At 45.6% G+C, this 24174-nt stretch overlaps 1 long non-coding RNA gene across 2 annotated transcripts in view; it reads left to right on the top strand.

Moving 5' to 3' along the window:
* Window positions 1-24174, top strand: part of LOC126546113 (uncharacterized) — a 182995-nt gene that overhangs the window by 19427 nt on the left and 139394 nt on the right. Inside the window, exon 4 of one of the 2 annotated variants that reach the window (XR_011892175.1) lies at window positions 13173-13398. This is a non-coding gene — a long non-coding RNA (uncharacterized lncRNA). Of the gene's footprint in view, window positions 1-13172; window positions 13591-24174 lie in introns of those variants that run through there. The other variant, XR_008608622.2, reaches the window with a different exon arrangement.

Here is a 24174-nt window from a genome sequence, read left to right as displayed (position 1 = left end):
CATTTGGAAAGTGGCGTCAAAATACCATATAGTAGCAGAATGCATGTGGAGATAGTCATTACTGTAACTAAATATAAGTAAAAGCCAAGAATTTATGGAATGGTTATCCGCCTTGCGAACTCCCCTTCTAGATTGTTTGAATTGCAATATGTGCCATGAGGTAATTAGGTAGAAAACTTAATTAGTAATGTTTTAATTAGTCCATTATGCATTTCAATTTTTTTGTGCAAGTAATGTACGCCTCTTCGAGTACACCAGCTCATGGTCTAGAATTGTGCTATCTGCCAAAGGCAATTTATAAATATTTTGAATGTGTTCGCCGAAATATGCGGTATATAGTCTCACGGCCTGGTAGTGCGGCACCTGAAAAGCAGCTTAGGGCGCTTTTGTGGTCATCATTCCGTGTAATCCTTGGTCAGTGCTTGAAACACAAGATTTCGGGCGGTATGTTGTCTCTCACCACCTTCGGGGATATTACGGTCACTTCGCGCTGATTCGCTGAATGCGAAAGGAGCTTGTGGGCAGGCACACATCCACAAGCGTTACGTTCAGCGCTCGTATCCATATTCTTTTATTTGTTTGTGTTTTTGCTATGAACTTAAGCTCGGTTAGCGATAAGGGCGCTCTCGGACTTCGTCGTTTTCAAATTGTCTAGTTTTCGAATGTGCCTATAGACAGCAGAGGAAACACCGCGATGTCAACGAACGTCCCTGAATATGTAAAGTTTGGCACCCACTGGATTGGATGCTAAAGAGCAAAAAAGTCGGCGGATACCGTGCACCTTTATTTACGGCCTACAGACAAGGCTGAACGGCAACTACTCACACACGTTCCTTTCTTGCATCTGGGAGGCCGGTTTCGTCTCTCTGCTGTGAATAGACGAGCGTGGCGATATTTTGCCCCCATCCCCTCGCAGGCCGTGAAGCCGTACCTTCCATAAAGACGTTTTTTGCTACTACAATTCGATGTTTACTGAAATGTTTGTTCGTTTTGAAAATGTATTCAGTTCCCTTCTTCACTTCTCTGCAGCTCATCGCTTCTCGTTCAATGCACGCTATGGTTCATTTTGTTCATCTAACTTTTTTCTTCACACTGAGGTGCGTTTGATACCGACTTCATTATTTCTTTCCTCTCGTCCTACTTGTCTAAATAGGTACGTATCCAGTTGCATATGCCCGTTCTTGGGAAATGGTCAAGAACGTTCACATACCCAGAGGCAAATATCCAGTTGCCCAATTTGTTGTTTAATCGGCAATGCATCAGCAGACAGCACCCGCAAAGCGGGGGGAAGAGGACAACAAAGCTCCACGTTAACATGAATCTAAGATGGATTGGTAAATTCGCCTTCTGATATACTAGAAGGATCAGCAATATATCGTTCGTGAGTGGAGGCTTGGCGAACTAAATAAAGCGCCAAAGCCTCTGCACGACGCCACATTGAACTTCCTACACTAGCTTCTCGTGACTTGAGTGATCTTTAACAATGTTTAATGGGGACTAATTAATTGTTTTTGAACAATTACAGTGCACTGTGGAAGAGCCAAAGGCGCAGCCCAGCGGACTTGAACAACGTTTTCTGCACAAAAACGGTTCAATTGCGCCAAAATGTTTTGAAGTCAGTGACTTCACACTGACGTACCAGCACTGTGCTTTGGCAGCGAATTTTAAAAGAGGACATATGTGGCCTTGCTCTTCTTCGTTAGTGACTGACCTTTTCCTGGCAAGTAAGTCCAGAGCCATGAAAGAATTAACAATTTACCCACCTGAACAGGTTTAGTGTAGTCATTTAGTGTCCATTTTATGGTTGCGCGGAAGTGCGGCAGAAGGCGACCTAGAGAAGGTAGGATTCTTGTCGTCGTAGTATGTGAAAGCTTCGGCGTTCATGGTACGCACGCGTGGCTGGCGTGTTGTTCTCTGGTTGTAACGCTACACGTCGGAAGTGGTGGAAATATACTGTATGTAAAGTGAGGTGTTTGACGCTTGACGTGGTCCCTTCAATGAGTTGTCCACCACATCCAGTGCGCGCCAATAGGTCAGTAAGGTAGGAAAGAAACTATTGGACGCAGTGCCAGGAAATACAAGGGGAAATTAAAGGCGCAAGCTTTATAGCAAATCTTCGCGTGCGCTTCGCCGTTCACTGCGACACGCCGTATTTCTATCTCTTAAATGCTCTTTGATTTGGTTGCCTTACTTTTTTTTTTGCATAATGATTGTAAAAAAAAAAAAATGGGTGAGATCATTATTATTCTTTCTTCCACCGCGGGACCATAACTCCTGCCTAAGGCAACTCCATGTGCCCGGCAGACATCCTTTAACGTAGAAGTTTGATAGCATTTATTCGTTCGCCATCTCTCTACGCCTCTGTGTAAGGTGAGCACGGGCCCAAGCGGTAGGGAAGACGTCTCGCGGACAACGATCAATACAAGAGCGATCCGCCTACCGAAGCATATCGGTCTCAATCGACGCTCCTTTGCTCGGCCGAAATGCGCGCGCGGAAACTATGTTTATGCAACGCGCTATGCATGTGTGTACCGAGCGTCCGTTCTTGAGTATGCGCCTCAGATTCGATTACGACGCGCGCGCCGAGAAACAGGAGGCCCGGCGTGCATTCACAGCGCGGTCATCTTTTGTTCAAGGAGGAAATTACTTCATGCGGCCCATCGCGAACTGCGAGTCGTATCTTTCGCGGGGAGGCCACAGACCACGCCGCGAGCCCTGCCCGCGCACTCCCCGACGCCGGGGCGGAACAACGCCCTGTTTATCGCCCGGAAAGCGCGAAGTTTCGTCCGTCCTGGCTGCGGAGGAACTTCCAGTCACCAAGGGAAGGCACTGTGGGACTGAGACGCGTGTTCAAAGAGAAATACGTTTCTCCGATTAGGTGGCGTAATGATGGCAACACAACACATCCGCTTTACTATGTATACCGCTGAGCGAATAACACCCGTGAGCACGTCATGGTTATACAGGGTGTTCCAGCTAACGTTAAACCAGCTGATAAAAAAAAGAAAGAAAGATAACAAAATAAAAATCATGCGCCATTTCACTCTGTGAAGGTGGATGATCCGCGAAACGGTGTAGCCCCCGACATAGAGGTGACACAGAGTTTTGAACAAAGGTGAGAACAAATTTATCGCCTTGATCGGTGGTCATCATGACGAAAGGTGCTCACACACATTTATTTTTATACATCCACGTTCATTCGTGTTATACATTCGTTATATATATTCGTGTTTTCATTTTCCGGTATACTGAGGCAAAGAATTTGAGACCGAAATCACCGCACCTACCGGCAGTAGGCTATAGTACCGTCAGCGCCTTCGCAGAGGGAGGGATAGCATGGGAACGCTGGCAGGACGAGCGGCAACGAAGCCAGCTGTAGAAGAAGACGACGATGACGATGAACGCGCGAGCAGTGGCAAGAGACGTTGCTGATGATGATAGTTTTTGTTCACACAGATTTGTTGACAGGAGCGAAATATACACGGAACCCTAGCCATACACAGCTTCACTGTAAAAGAAAACTTCTACAAAGTACTATTATGAGACCCTACAGTGTTCCTTCATCAGTCCTCTTCAGCCACCATGATATGTTTTTGTGTGCTCATTACTTGGCTAATTAAAGAATACTAACAAAACATCATCGAATTTTTCATTTTAGAGCATCACTTTCGATGAGGGACCTCTTATTACATACTAAAACATCACATGTAGTCTCACGGCGGCCGCATTTCGATGGGGGTGAAATGCGAAATCACCTGTGTACCTGTGTACTTAGATTTAGGTGCACTTTAAAGAACCGAAGGTGGTCAAAATTTCCGGAATTTCCCACTACGGCGTGCCTCATAATCAGATCGGGGTTTGGCACGTAAAACCCCATAATTTTTTTTTACTTCCAACTGGCATTTGTTACGTACAGTCGTCTATTTGTGCTCTGCGCATCAGGTACATCATGCGGTCATCATCATACACACAAAGATTGAAATGAATCACATCAGTCACACGATTGTATGGTCAATCAGTTCCAGTGCCTAGATACCTCGAAAAAAGCATCACTTCTTTTTCTTGCAAAACCAATTATGGACAGCTGACGCACCTGTCGCTTGTATTCCTTACAAAATATGCTTCAACTATTTCGCGTTCTGTTTTTGTGTTTTCTTTCCTCGAGAAAGTTGTGTCACCAAACGCGGGTGTGGACGTGTACCTTTTAGTAGTGTTCGGCCAAGTTACAACCATATCCTTTTCTAACGTCATTGTTGTGCTGTCTAGCCCTGTCTCTGGCCGCTTTCTCCTATATAAACGCGTCCACAATCTAAGGGTCTTTGATACACAACATCTGAAGTGCATTCGGTGTAGTTCGTCCGGTGATTAGTATGACGTTGCATGCGTTTCTGGTGCTTCTTGTTTTGAAGGTTACACACTGCTGACAATTCACAAGGTGCTGAAAAAACTAGATTGACATTGTGTCGGCTTGCAACCTTTTTCAAATTATGTGAAACTTTGACGTAGAAGCTCAGTCGTTTTCTGCGCACTATATACTGCGCAATTATCTTTTTTTCTCGTTTCACCCGAAGCGCGCGAAATAAGTACCTCTTGATTGCGTTCTCGCGTGGCGCGACGCGAGTAACCGCAAAAACGCTTTGAAGGGAGTAACACCGCTCATTGCATTACTCGGCAACCTACTGGAAGTGGTAAGATGTTTGTGTTGGTGTTGGTTTCCAGTGATCGCGATCGGCGTGTTCGGCCTGTCGATCGCAGTCTATGCAACGAGCAGGTAGTTGCCGAGTCAGGCAAGGAGCGCAGTTTGTTCCTTCATATCACTTTTGGGGACCCTTGTGTCACGACGTGCAGGCACGTCATCGCGCGGCATTTTCGTACTTGGCGCGCTGCGAGTAAAGCACGGAAAAAATAATTACTCTGTACATAGAACGCTGAAACGACTCAATGGGACGCTTTAGTATACATAACAGCTTTGCTACCGGCAGTTAAATCAGTAATTTGAAAATAAGTATTTTCATATACTTCTGTTGTTAGCGAAGTAATTATTACCCAAGCATGATCCTGGTGGTGGAAGAGGACTTGTGACTTAACACCGTAGGTATCATAATCGTATATTATGCAAGTTTTTTTTCAGCAGCTTGGCTAACGTTAGAGCACCAGAACTAAAGTTTCCTATTCGAGTCATCAGAATGGACAAAAGCGAACATTCCTTAGTAATTCAGGTATACATGATGTGTGGCGAGGCGACAGAAATTCATCGCAAAAATTGCATTTAGATGGGCTCATAGCCACTGTGATTTTCTAGAAAATACGCCGTCGATAGCCGAGAGCTTGCGCTCGGCCCATGATAGAAACAAAACCTTTCTCGTATGTGGAAGCGCTGCATGCAACACAATGCGTCGTGTGTCTGTTCACGTGTCGTGATATGCCTGCTTTCAACACAGCAGATGTCTATTATGTCCAAAAATATTTCAGTAGTCCGTTAACTGTCTGCAGTAATTCAGCAGGAAGTGCGTGATTGCATTTCTGCATTTCGTTCAGTGTTTTCGCAGTTGAACAGGCATATCCGGGAATGGGGGCATACTCTTGAGCTCAATATGAAAATCTCGGTGTCCTTCCACTCTGAAGAATTTCACTCTGTGTTTGTGTATCTGGGACTCTTAATGGCGAACTGCACCTCCGCTGTGGGTCGGCCCGGCATTGAACTATCTGCAGGATCGGCTTACGTATGGGGAGTGTTTAACGCCTGCTTCACTTCCACCGCGGGTCGGCCCAGCATTGCACTATCTTCGCTATCGGCTTGCGTATGGGGAGTGTTTAACGGCTGCTTCTCTTCCGCCGTGGGTCGGCCCGGTATTATACTATCTTCGAGATCGGACCAGGCATGGGGAGTGCTTAACGCCTGCGTATCCTCGGCCGCGGGTCGGCCAGGCATTGCACTATCTTCGGGATTTTGTTTTCTACATACGGACACGATAGTGGGAAAAGTAGCCCTTAAGAGCTTCGCTGTAAAAAAAAGATAGAACATATTGTAATGAAGTGTAATAATCATGCTCCTTCCAAAAAGAGAAAGCGCTAAACGAAATATTGGACGCTCCAGACAGAACGCCGATCTGACATATGAAAAACGTTTGGGACGCGGCCAAAAAGTTGCAGTTGCAATCGGTAGCGGCAGCAGTAGCATCTTGGCGACACTTGTCTTGGAAGGCGCCTGACGCTTTTCTTCTGCCTTGTAGATTTTTGGCTTTTTATTCCGCTTTTCTCTCTTATATCTGCTCCTGCTGCTGCCAGTTACAACTGCTGAGTGATAGCGATGCCTCATCCTGACACTCTTTGTGACACTGGCCCCTGTCTTTCGTGCCATACTGCTATCACGGCAAATTATCCATTTGTAACCTGTGCAGCATGCGAATTCATCTACCATATTGGCAAAGCCTGTTGAGGCCTAACAGCCAAAAGTTTTTAAAGCAAGAACACTGATGGCAGCATTGCCGACTGGACATGTAGCACATGTGTAGCGATGAGACAGCACAGTGGTTGGTCCTCTCGCAAACAAAGCCCTTCAGACGCCCCGGGGTTGGCGAATGGTCGTTCGTTTGGCGAACAGGCTGAATCCTCTGAGCAGGGATTAATGGCCATGATGACAGAATGCAAAAGAAACGTCTTTTGATGCGGTTAGTCTAAAAAATGAAGACACTTCCTGAAGTGACGAAAATAGTACTTGATGTGCAAGAATCTGTGGAACACATGTCAGAAAAGCACGACGAGGTTTTAGAAGGTCTCGCCAAGCAAGATCGCGAACTTGTAGACATTAAGGCACGTCTTGCAACAGTAAAAGACTCCAGCAGCGAGGAAAGGGTATTAGATTTAAAGGACTGAATTAAGGAGTTAGAGCAGTATGGCTGAAGGCAAAACCTCGAGATCCACGGACCTAAATCAGAAGTAAATGAAAATCTGCTATATAATTTTATCAAGCTGGGTGCTTCTCTCGGCCTTCGTCAGCTTGTCGAAGAAGATATAGACAGCGTTCGCCGTCTTCCCGCAAAGCATGGGCGAGAGGCTCCCATCATAGTGCGTTTTGTTTCAAGAAAAACAAAGGAAAACTGGCAGGACAAGGGTAGGCAACTGCGTGAAAGCAAATCAAATGTCATCGTCTACGATAACCTTACCCTACGAAATAAGCACCTTTTATGGATGGCACGAGCAAGAGCACTGGAAATGGGTTATCGCTTCACATGGCGGAAAAGCAGAAAGGTGTTAGTCCGTAAGGACCCAGGAAAACCAATTTCGCGCATTTCATGACAGCCCGTTAGTGTTAATTCAGTGATCTTCCTTTTTTCTCTTTTTTGTTTGATAGCCACTACCAACTTTTAGCACTATGGATAGCGACGGATCTACACAAAACCATGGGCTCTCTGAGAGAGAAGAGAGAGGAAGAGAGATAAAAGAGATGAGAAAGGCAGGAAGGTTAACCGGAAGACATATATCCAGTTTGCTACCCTGCACTGAAGGGGTAAGGGGAGACGGAAAGTTTCATGGAAGAGAAGAATTTAACAAAGTAGTAGGGGGCTTACAGTGTCATGAGAGTAAATCACTTTCTCTGTTTTGTAGAAACGCGAGAGAGAGATAATTTATTTGAAAGAAGGCAGAGAGGTCGGCCTGAGCTAGCGCGCTCTAGCCTGCTACCTTGCACAGAGGGAGTGGGAACCGGGACATACAGGTGTGAGGAGGGACGATGAGGGCTGCACAATGGTGAAAGCAAGTTCAACATTCTGATGATAAACATTCAGAGATGTGAACCATGAAGCCACTGCCGGGTTCCATACCTTGTCTGTAGTCACTAGTTCAAATGAACCTTCAGACAACTGCACTAAGATGAAGCTGGTGTGTGGGCTTTCCCTGCATGAACAGCACAGGCGTTAAGCGAAAGCTTTACAGCATGTAAAAAGCTGCGATAAGTAGCTCGAGTACGGCGAGCACCTGCAGGGCACATTTAGCGGCCGGATTCTGGAGACCACAGAGAATCATGCGCGTTAATTGACTCTACCAGGTGCTTCAGCATTTTCTGAACGCTTTCCTTCTTATTATGTCCATAACCTTGCTTGGACATTGTGTGGCCAGTTTCATTGGTCCTATCATTCTTGGCTTTATGGTGCGGAGGACCACTAGGGCCCGCTGTCATGGCCGTGGGTCTAGAGGGCAGCAAAGGCCATTCAGTGTCTGTATCAGCCAGTGGAGGCAAATATTAGCCTCGTGCTCTCATCATCATCATCATAATCATCATAATCATCATCATCAGCCTGGTTACGCCCACTGCAGGGCAAAGGCCTCTCCCATACTTCTGCAACAACCCCGGTCATGTACTAATTGTGGCCATGTCGTCCCTGCAAACTTCTTAATCTCATCCGCCCACCTAACTTTCTGCCGCCCCCTGCTACGCTTCTCTTCCCTTGGAATCCAGTCGGTAACCCTTATTGAGCATCGGTTATCTTCCCTCCTCATTAGATGTCCTGCCCATGCCCATTTCTTTTTCTTGATTTCAACTAAGATGTCATTAACTCGTGTTTGTTCCCTCACCCAATCTGCTCTTTTCTTATCCCTTAACGTTACACCCATCATTCTTCTTTCCATAGCTCGTTGCGTTGCGTCGTTGCCTCAATTTAAGTAGAACCCTTTTCGTAAGCCTCCAGGTTTCTGCCCCGTAGGTGAGTACTGGTAAGACACAGCTATTATACACTTTTCTCTTGAGGGATAATGACAACCTGTTGTTCATGATCTGAGAATGCCTGCCAAACGCACCCCAGGCCATTCTTATTCTTTTGATTATTTCCGTCTCATGATCCGGATCCGCCGTCACTACCTGCCCTAAGTTGATGTATTCCCTTACCACTTCCAGTGCCTCGCTACCTATTGTAAATTGCTGTTCTCCTCCGAGACTGTTAAACATTACTTTAGTTTTCTGCAGATTATTTTTTAGACCCACTCTTCTGCTTTGCCTCTCCAGGTCAGTGAGCATGCATTGCAATTGGTCCCCTGAATTACTAAGCAAGGCAATATCATCAGCGAATCGCAAGTTACTAAGGTATTCTCCATTAACTTTTATCCCCAATTCTTCCCAATCCAGGTCTCTGAATACCTCCTGTAAACACGCTGTGAATAGCATCGGAGAGATCGTATCTCCCTGCCTGACGCCTTTCTTTATTGGGATTTTGTTGCTTTCTTTATGGAGGACTACGGTGGCTGTGGAGCCGCTATAGATATCTTTCAGTATTTTTACATACGGCTCGTCTACACCCTGATTCCGTAATGCCTCCATGACTGCTGAGGTTTCGACAGAATCAAACGCTTTCTCGTAATCATTGAAAGCTATATATAAGGGTTGGTTATATTCCGCACATTTCTCTATCACTTGATTGATAGCGTGAATATATGGTCTATTGTTGAGTAGCCTTTACAAAATCCTGCCTGGTCCTTTGGTTGACAGATGTCTAAGGTGTTGCGGTTTCTATTTGCGATTACCTCATTCTCATTCTCATTCTCATTCTCGATTACCTCATTCTCTCAACCTCATTTTCTTCCACCCACAAAGGCTCCTCGAAATCCATATAACCTTCGACGTATTGCAACAAAAGCACCAAAAGCAAGGGCAAATTACGGCTTCAAAATCCTTAAACACAATATGGTTGCCTTTTTGAATGAAAACAATATATTTCAACATCTTATCTATGACTGTAAAAATTACAAAATCTAGAAGAGAAAAGTGACAGAACTATTTATGATACGATTGCGCTTGTCCCTTGGTGGGTACATGTGCTGTGTCAAGAAGGCTGGCTATTTTTGTTTATGCCGATTTTGTGTTGTTATACACCGCGTTTTTCTAACCAATGTTTTAGCTAGTGCCTCCTAACCTCTGCTATGCAGTTCTTCAGTTTTTTTTTGTCTCTTCTATGTCGGGTGTTTTTGTACTCCCTCAGATAGCTGACATGGGAGTGGCTTGAAGCTTTTCTTTATGACCGTAGATTGATGTTTGTTTTTGTTTTGTTATTATACCAATAAGTGTTGAGGCATATGCTACGCTGCTTATGTATTTTTTTTTCTTTTTGTTACCCCGCAGGTGCAACATGCCTACCATGGGGAGAAAGGCCCTCGTCAGGCATTGTGCCTTTCGGCCTCCTTCCTGGAGTGTACGCACTTGAAATAAAGTTCTGTTCTAAGTGCGTTACGATAGCATATGCAGTGATCGTCTGAAAGGCTATTGCAAGGCATCACTGAAGCGGAAATGTTGGCGAGTCGTGTCGGTAAGGGACTGTTCTTGCCTACAACGTTACTTTGGTGACGTGCACCAGGCTAAACCGAACTGGGCCAGAGCAGCGCTTGAACGTGTTCTAGGAGCGGCTCTCTTGTTCTCTTTGAAGTTACCGTTGACTGTACATTCATGTTATTGCGAGATAAACAGTAGTTGCCGATGAATAGTGGCGATCTTGTTTTTTAGTCACGTTCAAGGTATGTCGAAGCAGAACGACGGGGACGAAGGCAGAAAACATACACAAGAGGACTTGCGCGATATGTTTACTGTCCTCCGACCATCGCGCTCCTTCACTATCCCTTCAACATGAATCAACACACCAAAATCAAGTTGCAGTCAAGTTATGTTCCAGGAAGAGCGCCGCTACTGGAAGTTCTCGACTGTGCTCTTAATCTTCACATAATGAAGATGCAAAGAAATTTTCGCCTGTTTCTTGGTCCGGTCGCTAAGCGTCACTGTAATCTTTATTGTTCTAAAGATGACTGGTTCCTCTCTAGTACCATAACGCTGATTGCACCTCTACTGCTGCTCTAGAGGAAATGACTTTTTTCTCTGACCCAAGCATGTTGCGAAGTGTCAGAGTTTATCAGTATCAGGGTTTCTTCACCTCAGCTTCTTACATTTAGGATTACCTGCCAAAGTAGCTTAGTGACTATCGAATTGCACTGCTGAGCTCGAGGTCGTGGGTTCAATGCCACCAGCGGCGGCTGCATTTCAATGTGAGCGAAATGCAAATAACGTTCGTGTACTTAGATTTAGCTGCACGATGAACAACTCCAAGTCGTTAGAATTAATCTGGAGTCCCCCACGTGGCTTTGGAACGCAATGAGAACCCCAGAATTTATATTAAGTTAGTGTTTATCCTTAAACTCGTATTCAGAGGTGCGACAGCGATACATCGGTTTGCCCGGTGAAGACGCCACACAGATCTAGAGCGCAACGCTACTGACAGGCTTGCAAAACTTTGTACTCGATGTTAAGCAGTGACGATTGCTTAGTCGCACACACACACACACACACAAAAAAAAAAACCTTCTATTAGGTTTCGACTCTCCACAGCTACTATGTTGCCTTGGTGCAGACTGTTGGTAAACAGGCTGCACCTCAAGTATACTGCCATGTTGTCGAGTTGACTTTAGAACACGACTTCGTTTCCAACAGCCCGCACAATTCTAGAAGAGTCATAATAATCAAGTCTTCGCAGTCTTGCCGTCCAGCATCTCAGAGTGGTGCATCTTCTGCTGAATATTCATTTTGAAATCAAGCTTGATTTCAGACAGCTCTTTTTCTTTTAGTCGTTTCTTACTTGGACCCCAGGAGTTCAGGTCTGTGTTTGAATATTTACAGCTGTGCGAGGCTTAGTGAAAGTACGGAGCCTAAACTTTCTCGCTACTTTAAAATTAAGCGTTCATATTTTTCCGGAATGACGGCAGCATGCAACTGAGTGACTTTGCCGACCGAAAAAAGTTCCGTCTTGTAGGTAGGTTGAGTTAGCTGAGGGATCTGGTGGAAAGGTTGAAAACGGTTGCTTCATGGTAGTCAATTTGTCTTCTTAATTACACGGGAGTAGCATTAATTCCATACAGGATGCAACACACACTAGGCCACGGGTCTTACCACTAAGGTTAAGGGCATCTTAAGGGCATCAGGGGCTACGTAGACGAAATTTGTTACTTGTCTTCGCAGATTTGCCGTCGCCGCCGCCTTCGTCTCGTTATGACGGTGGCCGCTTTAATAGGTTGTGGGCATCAATGAGGAAACGGTCCTTCGTAAAGTAAGTATTGTAATTGTTATGTAAATTCTGTTCCCTGAGCCCAAGAGAAGGCTATTAGCATGAATGACTAGCTGCGCATGCAAACATAAACAACACAATAAAACGTGGACAGGACGAACGCAATCGCACTCGTCCTGTCCATGCCTCCTTGTGCGTTTTGTATATGCATTGGCAGTCAATCATGCTAACAGAAATGAGCAACTATAGCTCCCCAAGGAAAACACGGGGAATGCGGGAGATGGAAATTCAAGATGATGCGCAACACGTGAACAAAGTGAGAGCAGGAGGCACTATTTCGACAAGTGAGCTTGTCTTTTTCAAGGCGACATGTGCTCTCCTCGGCACAGTATAGGTATATAGGTACTGTTCTTCTAAAGGGGAGAGAGGGTAATGCAGGTGGGTGAGGTAACTCCCGAGAGTGTGTTTGCGGCTAGGGTGTTGGATTGAAAAGAAAGATAATGCGCTATCAAACGTTGGTGGAGGAATGTGAGGCTGCGGCGTGTGTAAGCCGGTTGACGTGTCATTGTAGGTTCCTCTTTTCGTGGAAGTGGCCTGGACGAGGGGAAGGGGGGGGGGGGTGCGCGGCTGGGGGTCGACTGCAAGTGTGTCAACCTCCAAGAGCAGCCCGAGGTGCATTTGCACAATGCTTTTTTTACGCGTCGCCGCATCGACTGCATTGCTTTCATACGTATTACAGTTGTTCTGGTACCTGTGGAAAAACAATGACATGCATCAATTTCTGATCGTTAACATAACCTTGGAGTATCTCAATTATAATGTTCCATTATAATGTCTCAATTATAATGTTCCATTATAATGTTCATAATCTTCTTCTGTGGTTCTGACGAATCTCACGATGAATTAGATGAACCTAACGAAAACTGCGGCATTAAAATGCGCCGAGCTCATTTACGTCTCGTTTTCAAAGGATGAGCAAATAGGTCACATGAGTGAGCATCGGCAGTTATTGTGATGCCTTTGAATACCTTTAAACCGATTTTACATTTGATCGGGACTTGAAGACGAGCCGTCGCGTTCCGAACCCGAGCATCCAGGGCTTCAACCGACCCGGGCCTCCTGTAAACCCGTTCCCAGGCATCGCTACTCTTCCCGAGCATGGACTGCTACCCGAGGCTGGCGAACTTCTGCGCCCGAAGGCGGAGTGCAAGCAGTCGGGCTACGGGCCCGAGCTTGCGTCCAGCTGCCCGACCAGAAAGCCGCCTCCATCTGCCCGTGCTGCCAAGCCGCCTGCATTCTATCTCCAGGACGGAGCTGCCACGCTCTGTTCTCTGGCTCATTGCTCAACTACATCGACACTGTGGTGAGACCAACGCCATTTCTTTCGCCGCCTCGTCTCCGCGCCTCCGCGTCGAACTGTTGCGTGCGCTCACACTCATAGTCAGCCCCTAACTCAAGTGCTGTTGGTACTTTCATAGCTCTTAGTGTATGTTAGTTCTTGTTGTGAATGTTTCATTGAGTGTTTATTTTATGTGTTTCTCTCCATACTAGTTGCATTAAAAGTTTTGTGTGCGTTTTGCGACAAACGGTTTTGTCCTCAGTTGGGTCCTCCGAGACGTCACCTCAGGGAACCATCTGCAACAATAAAAGAAAAGAACACGCATCACACATGAGTGAGCATCGGCAGTCGCTCCGATGCCTTTGAATAGTTTTCAATCAATTTCACACTACACATTAGACGCCTATTTCGATTTCGTATTAACATAATTTCATCATAATTCTATTTCGCAAGGGAGAGGCAGTGGGCTCACCTACAGAGCGTCAGCAGTTATTACGCTTCACCAACGCGTTGCCTGTGTGCACGAAATGCATTTCGAAAAAGACAGAACAAGTGCAAACGAGAAGAGGGAGGGCAGAGGGTATGTTTTAACGACATCTCCGGAACAACGAGACCGGCTATTATAGGTTGGCACACAAGTACATATGTGCCCGCTATAGTACGCGTCACATATGCTATATGTTTCTTCTTCGTTTCTTGTACTGTTCAGCTCTCAGGAGGCCTTGCAGATAGAGGATGAAATAGGCAGCAGTCAGGATGCTATGTTTAGGAAGCGCGTACTCTGACGACTCAAGCAGGTGCAGGGCGGTAAACTGAGCGTACGCGATGCTCAGCGCGTTCGCACCTCTCGCAGCGCGCACGCAGTGACCTCCGGTCGAACGCATGCACAGAGCTGGCAAGCTGTCCATCACAGACGGCACGGCAACGCCACGTAGGTCGCGCAGAGCAGCTATCAGGGGGACACCTCGGATAAGGACGAATTCCCGTTTGCACAGGCGCGTCCTCGGGCTCGTGCATCGACCTCTATGCAAATCACGAACGGGGCGCGAGGTCGGCCGACAGAGATAACAACCCTCTCAGCGGCGACTGGGCCCACTTGCGCTCGCGCCACTCATAGAAGTTTTCTAGTGCTGCGCCAGAAAACTACTAAGGGAAGAAAAGGGAGAGAGAGAAAGAAGAAAAGAAAGAAACTTGCCTGGCTGTAACTGGAACAGTAATCCCAGAGCACTTACAACGGGACCTCGAGGTTCAAGGCTAGGCGATTATGGAATCGGGTGGTATATAGGCAGATTCTGCGGTGGCGTGCTTTCTCGAGGACGAACACTGTGGCCGCTGCGGTTATTTATGTTATCATGCAAGGTGATATTGGCGAGAGTGTGGTTCAGACGGTAACAGTACGCTATGCGAATCGCACTGCAGAAGGATAAATAGCTAGAAACAAGAATTTCCGCTTTATCTCGACCATTCCACCATGCTCAAGCTAACAGCTATGCGAATAATGTTTCTCACTTTTAGAGGAACGTTTGTTTATTCGTGTTGTACCACTTTTCAAAGAAAATAAATTATAGGGGGCCACAGAAGGAGAACCTCTACGTCAACGTTCACAGGAGTAGCTGCTTCACGCTTGTCTTTTGTGGCGACTTCTTGTTCTGGTTCATTGTTGAAGCATGCCACTGCGATTACCTTGTTGCCATGGGAATGTTATCTTAGCTCGAAGCCAGGCGGGGAACTAGCTTCCATTGTTAACAATGACAACGATGCTCCGCTTCGGTGCCCCTATCACCTTTTCTTTCTTTCTTTCTTTCTTTCTTTCTTTCTTTCTTTCTTTCCTTCTTTCTTTCTTTCTTTCTTTCTTTCAAAAGTAGTCATAGCAATGTATCTATCTGGTTTAACTATAATGCGTCCTCATTGTTCACTGCACTAAATTCGCATTATTAACAAGACACATACATTTGCTTCCGTTAAAATAACTTGAATCTCATTACCTCTGAAGAGCCTTTTGTTGGTTCCTTAATATCAGTTTTACTACGACAACACTGCCCGCAGTATCGAACATAGAACCGAACCTTGCAGTAGCGACAATATTATGTAGAAGTAAACAAAAATAAACTTCCACTATATGACCACTCTAGTTAGAGCCGTCTTTGTTGGTGGAGTTGGCGTTCCCCGGCAGGGACGTGGCCACGGGTGTCTTCGTCCCCTGGATGTGGCGGACGTAGCGCACCAGCTGCAGCCGCTGCCTTTGGCGTATGTTTTCGGGTGCCAGTTCAGCCAGCTGTAAGGCATGGATGGGGCGGATGTTGGCGCGTGTGATAATATGGGGGGAGGTGACGGCTTAGGGACATTCCCAGTACGCGTGTACCGCGCTAGGTTGCCGCCCGCACTCCTGACAGGTGGGGTGACCTGATCTGCTCTCAATGTAAAGGATGACTGCGTCATTGGGGAGAGTGATGGTTCGAGATTGTCGACTGAGAGATGCATTTGCGCGTAAGATCTATGAGATAGAGATATTGAAAAAAAAAATGAGAGCAAGAAAGGCATAGGAGTCGACTACGGGGGCGGGGGGGGGGGGGGGGGGAGGGGTCCGGGGCCTGACCCACCTCCGGAGTTTTCCGGGGGGGGGGGCTGAGGCCTCCCCCCCAAAAAAAACAGCTAAAGTGCCATTACCAGGGCTTTCTCGTCCACATCATTTGAGGTTTCTTTTGACTTTCCTTGACCTTTTCACTTGAAATCTTACTAGGGCTGATAGCTAACTGCATCATTGTTGGCGCAGACGTGCACGGCGTTTAATTCATATTTTCGCTTTATTTCTGCAAATACTGACAATAGGAGGACGCGCGCATTAGCAATAGCGGCGGTTGCCTCATCCGTATTTTCGCACTTCAATATTGTTTTAAATTTCCACTGTAAACACCAAGCACATATACAATATATTTAAATATACACACAAGACAAAGTTTATTATATTTTTGAAAGAAATGGAGGTAGTCAATTAAAAGTAGCCAATGCCTAGAGAATGAATATGTTGCTGTATATTCACCACGCTTCAAATTACTTTGCGTGCTTTTTTGACCATGAAGAAAACCTATAGACTTCAGTGACCCCTTTAGCAGTTTTTTATCAATGGTGTGTGAAATGCATGTGAATGCTGTGTGTCTCAGTATTTTTTTTTTTTCAGTCAGCAATGCTAATGACTCATGAAAAAAAATTCTAATAATTTACATTTATTAGGGATGGAAACATCGTCAACGACGTCAGTTGCATGCAAAGGTTATAAATATATACAGGGTGTCCCAATTAACTATCAAGCGCCAAGGTTTAAAAAGAAGCATTGCGTTACTCGAAGAAAACCTAGTGCATATTGTTTACAGTTTAGTGGAGTAGCTGCCAGTAATTTTTTCGTTGCTGAGATTTAATTACGTAATTGTAATCAATTATATAACTCGAGACGTACTATCCTAATTATCAAAGTGCCAATGAGGCGTTTGAAGGCACAGCCAAGGAACATCTAACTGCGCTATTTTCAGCGACGTCCTAATTGCGTACTGACTTTTTTCCGACTGATAAATAAACCCCGAGAAATACGGAGGATACTACGGGACTGCACTCCCACCCGGATCATAAGGCAGCGCCCTCGAACAGGCTCCCTCTGAGTTATCCAGAACGAAATAAAGGAAACAAAGAAAAACAAAACATCGTGATCGAGCTAGTGCCTTATCTGCCGCGCTCCGGCCGAAGTAACACGTCGCGTTAGGTGCCAGTTGGAAACAAGCTATGATAGCTGTTGTCTTAGCGTAGATAAAGTGCACGGATATTTTTTTTTTGTCTTTTGCCACAAATCCTATGACCACCAAAGCGAATTGACAACGTCAGTGCAAAGGTTTAAAGGTGCGTTTTGTTTCGTCCCAGTCGTCTTTCTCTAATGAGCAGAAAGTAAACATAGTCCTTGCCTTGGGATCTGCATATGGCAACAAGAGGAAGGCCACAAATATATATATATATATATATCAGTCATGTAAGTGTGGTGGTAGACCAAACGCATCGACTGTCATCAGAAGTTATGCAAAGCTGAGACAAACCGGCAGCTTCAAGAAACAGCGGCGGAGGACTCCATCTTTGAGTCCTACACTACGCACGGATGTTCTAGCATTTATGGCCTCAAACCCTATAGCGTGCGGGACGTGGCTGCCCAGGTACCAATTTCCAAGTCATCAGTTTGGAAGATTCTAAATGGCGGTCTTTCACCCGTACCACCTTAACCAGCACCAATGCTTTGAAGATAGGGACCTGTAGAATGGTCTAGGTTTCTCGAATTGTCTCGTCACAGAAGTCCATGAGTCACCGCACTTTTTGAGCAACATAATGTGCACGGATGAAGCCAATTTTCGCAGAAACGCCTACGGAAATTTGCATAATGCACACTATTGGAGGGACTCCAATCTACACTGGATGAAGCGCAATCGCCACCAGCGCCAGTGGTCGCTCAATGTGTGGTTCGGAATTTGCGCCGGTGCTATAATCGGTCCCATCTTCTTCGATCACACACTAAATTGGACAGCGTTACGCGGACGAAATCCTTGAAGTATCGGTTGATGAATTTCTCAGCGAAGTACCACTCTCCCGTCTTCCACTTCTGTCTTATCAGCAAGAAGGAGCCCCAGCACACAGCAGCAGCCGAGCACGAAACTGACTGGATGCGACTTTTCATGCGCAATAGATTGGAAGGCACGGGCCTATAAATTGGCTGGCTAGGTCACCTGGCCTATCTTCACTCGATTTATTTTATTGGGGTTATGTAAAAGATCATGCTTACATGATCGAGACGGACGTCGGAATAGTTCAAGGCAAGGATAACGGATGTCTGCCATAGATAGAATTCCGGCGTCAGTCATCAAGAAAGCCGCTGAAGATGTGATAAAACGGACACGGTACTGCGCAGCTGCAAAAAATCGAACACGTCCTCTAGGCTGCTATTCAACGGAGCTTAGGAATTCATAGTTAATAAGGGCACACTAAAATCTGGCGTGTTTCTTTTTTCTTTCTTGTGTGTGAGACATCCTTGATTGCCAATCCGGCTCATTTAGAATTGATATATTTACTTTCTTGTGCGCATCGGTTTTGTCTTTTCTCTACACGTTGGTCGCTTCCCGGTCTGTTTATTTCGCTTTCATTCTTTTACACGAACCTGTTTTTGCAGCACGTATACATCTTCACGAAAAATAAAACGGTCACTTCAACTTGGCTTTGGTCGGAAGCAAGTTTCTGGCGCGAAATATAGCTTCGCGCGCACTCTTCCGATGCGGTGCGAGCAAAGCCGGGATTTTGAAACATTCTCTGCCTATTACATTGCTTTTCTCATTTCGTGCGTGGTTATAGCGACGCTTCGGCTGCGTTATCAAGGGGCTTTTGTTATCAATGTGATCAGTCGACCTTGAGAGACGGATAATAAGTGTGACGTAGAAATGAGAGGTAGGAATAGCTGCGAAGCCGTGAAACCTGCTGTTGGTGCTCCTTCCGTACCATTATCAAGGTGATGCGCTGTCCCTTCGGGTTTGCGACAGGCATTGCAGTTGCTTTCAATCAGCTTATTTGAGGGCGCTGCGTTATGGGGATGCGGGTGGGAGCGCACTCACGTGGTAGTTTTCAGACTTCGTGAGGTTTCTTTGCCAGTCGGAAAAAATTGTACGCAATTAGTACGCCGCTAAAAACACCGCACTTAGATGTCATTTTAGTGCGCCGACAAATGCCTCATTGACACTTTGAAAATTAGGGCAGTACTTTTCGAGTTAGATAAACAATTGCAATTACCGAACTAAATCTCAGTAACGAAAGAATTACTGGCGGCTACTCCACTGTACTGGAAACAATATGAACTAGGTTTTCTTCGAGAAATGCAACTGCTCTTTATTTAAGTTTTGGCGCATGATAGTTGGGGCACCCGGTATAATTCCCTCGGTAACCGAAATGAGGCTAAGACGGATTCACTCGAAATAAGAATCAACAGCAGTCATGCGTTGCAGGGCTTATACTCGGACTCAGAATTAAAAAAAAAAGAAATGTGTGTGAGAGAGAGAGAGAGAGAGAGAGTGAGAGAGACTGCAGTTACGCCGGAAAGGCTAAGCAGTATTAGCGATAGCCCAGTATGCGACAATTACACCAAGGAAGATTACACCACCGAGAGGACTCAGGCTGTGAAATTGAAGTGTCTCCTACTATGAGGTCTTGTATATACTCGTATAACGCCGTCACTTCAGCGCTCAATTCTTCGAGGTCACACGAAGTTTCAAGTGCAAGATATGTATATATATATATGGGGTTTGGAAAGCTGGTCGCCCCCCCCCTCCCCCCACCGGAAGAATGAAAACTCTTCGCCTATGAAGAGAGGTTAACCAGAATAACTATTCAGTTGGCTACTGTGCACTGGGGTAAGGGGAAAAAGGCAGAGAAAAGAAGAGAAACTTTGAAAAGACTGTCGGGACAAGCACGAAAAAGGCGGCTGACAACGACTACGGTCTTCCATACAGTCCCAACGGTTAAAAAACAAAACGAACACAGAAGTCCTCTTTAAGCAAGTCTGGCCGAAGGCGACTCCGTCCAGGGTCTTAGAATTCTGCTTTTCGTAAGAAAATGGCTCGGGTCTGAAGTCCGTCGAGCGCGGTACAAAGCAACGTTCTTTGTGCATGTAAACACGAACAATCACATAGCAGGTGCGCAATCGTCTTCTTGCGCCCACAAACTTCACATTCTGGACTTCTGGTCATTCCGATGAGGAAGGAGCAGGCATAAGGTGAATGCTAATCGAAGCCAGAAACGGCATATGAGAGTTACGTGCCGCCGCGGTAAGCCCTGTAGAAGGCTGAACTTCGGGTGGGAATTCAGGGCACGTAACAGCTGGGCCCGTATCCACAAACAAGTTCTTATGATAGAACAGTTCGTAAAAGCAGATGCGGGCCAGTTGTGATTGTCAGGCATATCAGCAGCGAAGGCGGCCATCTAATGAGAAAAACCACTTGCGAACGAAACGCTTTGTGAATTCGGACCCTGGTTTGTAACGTCAACCGAATACATTAGGCTAGGGTAAGCTCGAGTACAGGCACGCGGAGCTTTCTTGTTACATCCGCTCTTGACATTGGGATGGCAACGCGGTCGACACTGTCATGGGCAGTGCGTCGGAACGGAACGAACCCAAAAACGAAAAACGAAACAAAACGCTATTTTTTATCGGAACGAAGTCGTAACACCAACATTATTTATTATCTTGTTTCGGAGTGAAACCGAAATATTTTCGATCAGTTTTCGGTTCAAGGCGAAAGTCGCCAATACGAAACAAACGACGTCAGGCAACGTCAGAATTAGCGCATGTCTCAGGTAGGGATAGTGCGAGCGATAGCCGGTCAATCGCTCCACTAAACTAAGCCTGCCGCTCGGTGCACGCGCAGGCCAGCATCGGAGCATAACCCAGGGCTTGCGCGCTGAAGAGCTTATCATTTTATATTCTACGAGTACGACGCTTTGTTACCAAAGTATTAACCTTCGTTTATGTTCCTTTAATCGGAACAGCTGTCTCGCGTTTCGGTGAGTACACTCGATGAAATGTGCTTCTAAGATCATGATCAGTGCCTTGACATAAGGCAGTTTGCATGATCTCAGAATTCATAATTAACTTACTGAAAACTATAAATACTATGTTTTTATCGTTGGTTTGCTTCGAAATTTTTTGCATGCGAACCAAAACTGTTATGAAGGGTTACGGGTCATTTTTTTTTCGTTCCGGAGAAGAACCCGAACGGAATTTTTTTGCAGTGGAATGAAACTAAAACCAAAAGAAAAACATTTCGTTCCGACACCCTAGTCATGGGAAGATTAAGCGGCCGCATCTGCTTGGTCATTTCGTATGACACCGCAGTCTGCCCCATAGTATGAGGCTGTCAGGAAGAGCTTCCAGGATTGGAAAATGCCCCTTTCTCTAGAATGTATTATCACTACTATTAGTGCTTTGCCATTGCTACGAAGTTGGCAGGAACATATAAATAATCTCCAAGTAACCACCCGGAGAAATCACGGAAGTTGTATGCCTGAGCTAGCTTTGTGGCACGGCCTGTACCGACGGGGATATGGACACGTTGAAAGCTGAAAGAACGCATGATGCCTAACAGTGTAAAAAAAAAAAAAATTACAAAAAAAGACAGAACGGTTCAGAAAACGAGAGTTGCATAATTAAAACATCAAGATCTGTTAACCTTAGCTTGACCACAGGTCTAGCATGTCAATCCACATGATGGTAGTGGAGGTCGATACGACGCTCACCAGATTAAAGAGCATAGCGAAATCAAATACGCGTCTTTCTGGAGGACTACTCTTTGGCAGAGGAGACCTGTACCAGTATATATATATATATATAGCTGCCTAAGAAGTATCTGTAACCGAATGCGAATGATGATTCTTTGCCGAAGGCGTGAGCCTTAGCGCGACAGCGTCTGACATTTACGCTGAGAAATGTGGCTTTGCCTCCGATGCGCGAAATTTACTGCTTTACGGACAGCCAGATACTCAAAGACAGGAAAGCAATAATCTTTACAGGGGCACGCCACAACCCAGAGAACGGTGAGTGACACTGGCCTTTTCGCAGAAATGGCGAGCGGAATACTGATATGCCAAGAGCCGCGAGGAGAACGGGGGAGGGGTCGGTGGATGACGTGGAAGGTAGTAGCACAAGCTCGCATCATACACTTTAGGTTGCCTGTGGTATCGCGCACTGATAAAAGTGCGAGGAAGAATTTGCATATAGATAAGGAAAGAACGAGTTACAAAGTCCAACGAGTTGTTGTCGCGCCTCTCCGTGACAATGAGTACGCCAGCCGGTAGGTCTGCCGCAAAGCCATGACCATGTAGTGAATGGGTCGTTCGCTGATGTTAGAAACAGCCGGCTGGCTGAATGTCGCTTCTTTTTATTTGATTTGTATATTTTGCCGGCGTAACGTGACGAAGTTATGAAGGCCTATTTTGCCTAGTCTTTTCATTTTCACAGCAAAGAAATTATTGCACATGACAAATGTTTTCAGTAAATTTCCGGGCACCTTTTAAGTTTTTTTTTCTTTCATCCTCTCTTTTTTTTCTGAGAGCCCAGTGAAACGTTCGACATCTATTTTTATTATTATTCATTACGTAAGCGTTTACAAACACCACACCGAAAGAAAGAGAAGCGGTAAGTGTCACCTAAAATGGACACCCCGCCCGTCTGATTGAAGACGGGAGAAAAAAACGACAAAAAGAAGAGGAAGCAAGTAAAGGGAGAAAAAATAGGAAAGCCCACCACAACATATCGCCTTACACGCAGGTGACAAGCATTACACGCGAGAATCTAGTTCTGTAGTTAAGAACAATTCTAGTGCAGCTTTGTGAAGGCTCATATCGACTTTTTGAACATATGAAGTAATTAGGAAATCATTAAAAAATCGGCATACGCAAATGCGCCTAATCAAGCATGATATTTTCTTCAAGTGTGCATGACTGTGCATAATAGTGACTGTGTGCTTACCGGTTTCCAGTAATCCGTATAACACTACGCGTCGTGATAATTTTTAAGCTTTCCAGAATTTTTAAACATCCACTGTGGCATATAGCATGATTCTTCTCCTTGAGCTGGATTATTCGAAGCGGCGGACATTACTAGCACGAGAAACTGAAGCACGTATTCAACGGATTTACAAAAATTCACTAACGGCACCCACGGCATCTTGAACTAGGGACGCCGCCCACCTCGGACGATTCCACCGTCGACCCATTTCTACAAATGAAGTTTATGCCACCTCCTCCTTCGTAAGCTCTTGTTCAAGAGCTGCAATCAGCGGCTCCAGCACGGCTAGCGCCTGTACTGCGGACCTCGTAGCAGGCGTTTGAAAACTGAAAAAAGCACGCGCGTAGATTTTAGCCGATCTTTGAGCATGCTCCTAATCTGATATTTCTCGCTACTTTCAGTTCCTTTCGGGCCGAGAACACCCCTGGGTTCGTCAACTTGTTTGAGTGGGTTTCTTGCACGGGTCTGGACAGCAGCGAAGCCCATTCCCCGTACTATTAAGCGGACGGTTACAAAAAAGATGACTTCCTTGCACTGCGCGTTCATAGTAGGTGGAAGTATCGAATTAGGTGCAGTTTTCTTTCTGGTAGACTAATACACAAGTAATAGACACAGGAATGCTGGTCTTGGAAGGGCAAAATGACAATTGCCGTAGCAGATTACATTGAACGTAATGGTTTCGTAAGGTTTCAAAACTTCTCCCGTGCCTCTACAAGTAATTGTTTGGAACTTCTCACATTTTGCCTGAAGCCAAGATACATTCGGTGGGACTGAAGGCCTTACCTTCAGAAAAAAGGAATTCGTTTCCCCTCATGCAAAGCGCCAATTCTCAGTGATCAGTATTTGGCTAAAGTAGACAGAACGGCGTCCGGTTATTTGAAAGGCAAGAGCGGGGCAAGAATCTTTTGGTATGTTGATGACTATGTCATATTCCTTGATAAATGTTCATGCGATGCAGGCGCCGGCCTTTAATGTTGCTTGCCTCATTCAAGGACTGCTTCAATGCCTTTGAATTGACTTATGGGCCGCCCACAAACAGTATTTTCGATTTTCTTGATATTCAGCTAGCTTTTCATCTAGGCCAGACTTGTTATAGGACTACAAACTACGTAGCGATTAGCTGATCCTCGAAACGCTATTTCTCTAAATATTGCGGCTCAGGATGAATAATGTAAATGTCATCGGAGGACAGGCGATCTCTCGCGTATTCATATACATGATTA

This window comes from Dermacentor andersoni, chromosome 1 (genome assembly GCF_023375885.2).
Source record: "Dermacentor andersoni chromosome 1, qqDerAnde1_hic_scaffold, whole genome shotgun sequence".
Lineage (NCBI taxonomy): Eukaryota > Metazoa > Arthropoda > Arachnida > Ixodida > Ixodidae > Dermacentor > Dermacentor andersoni.
This window is presented reverse-complemented; position numbering and strand designations above follow the sequence as displayed.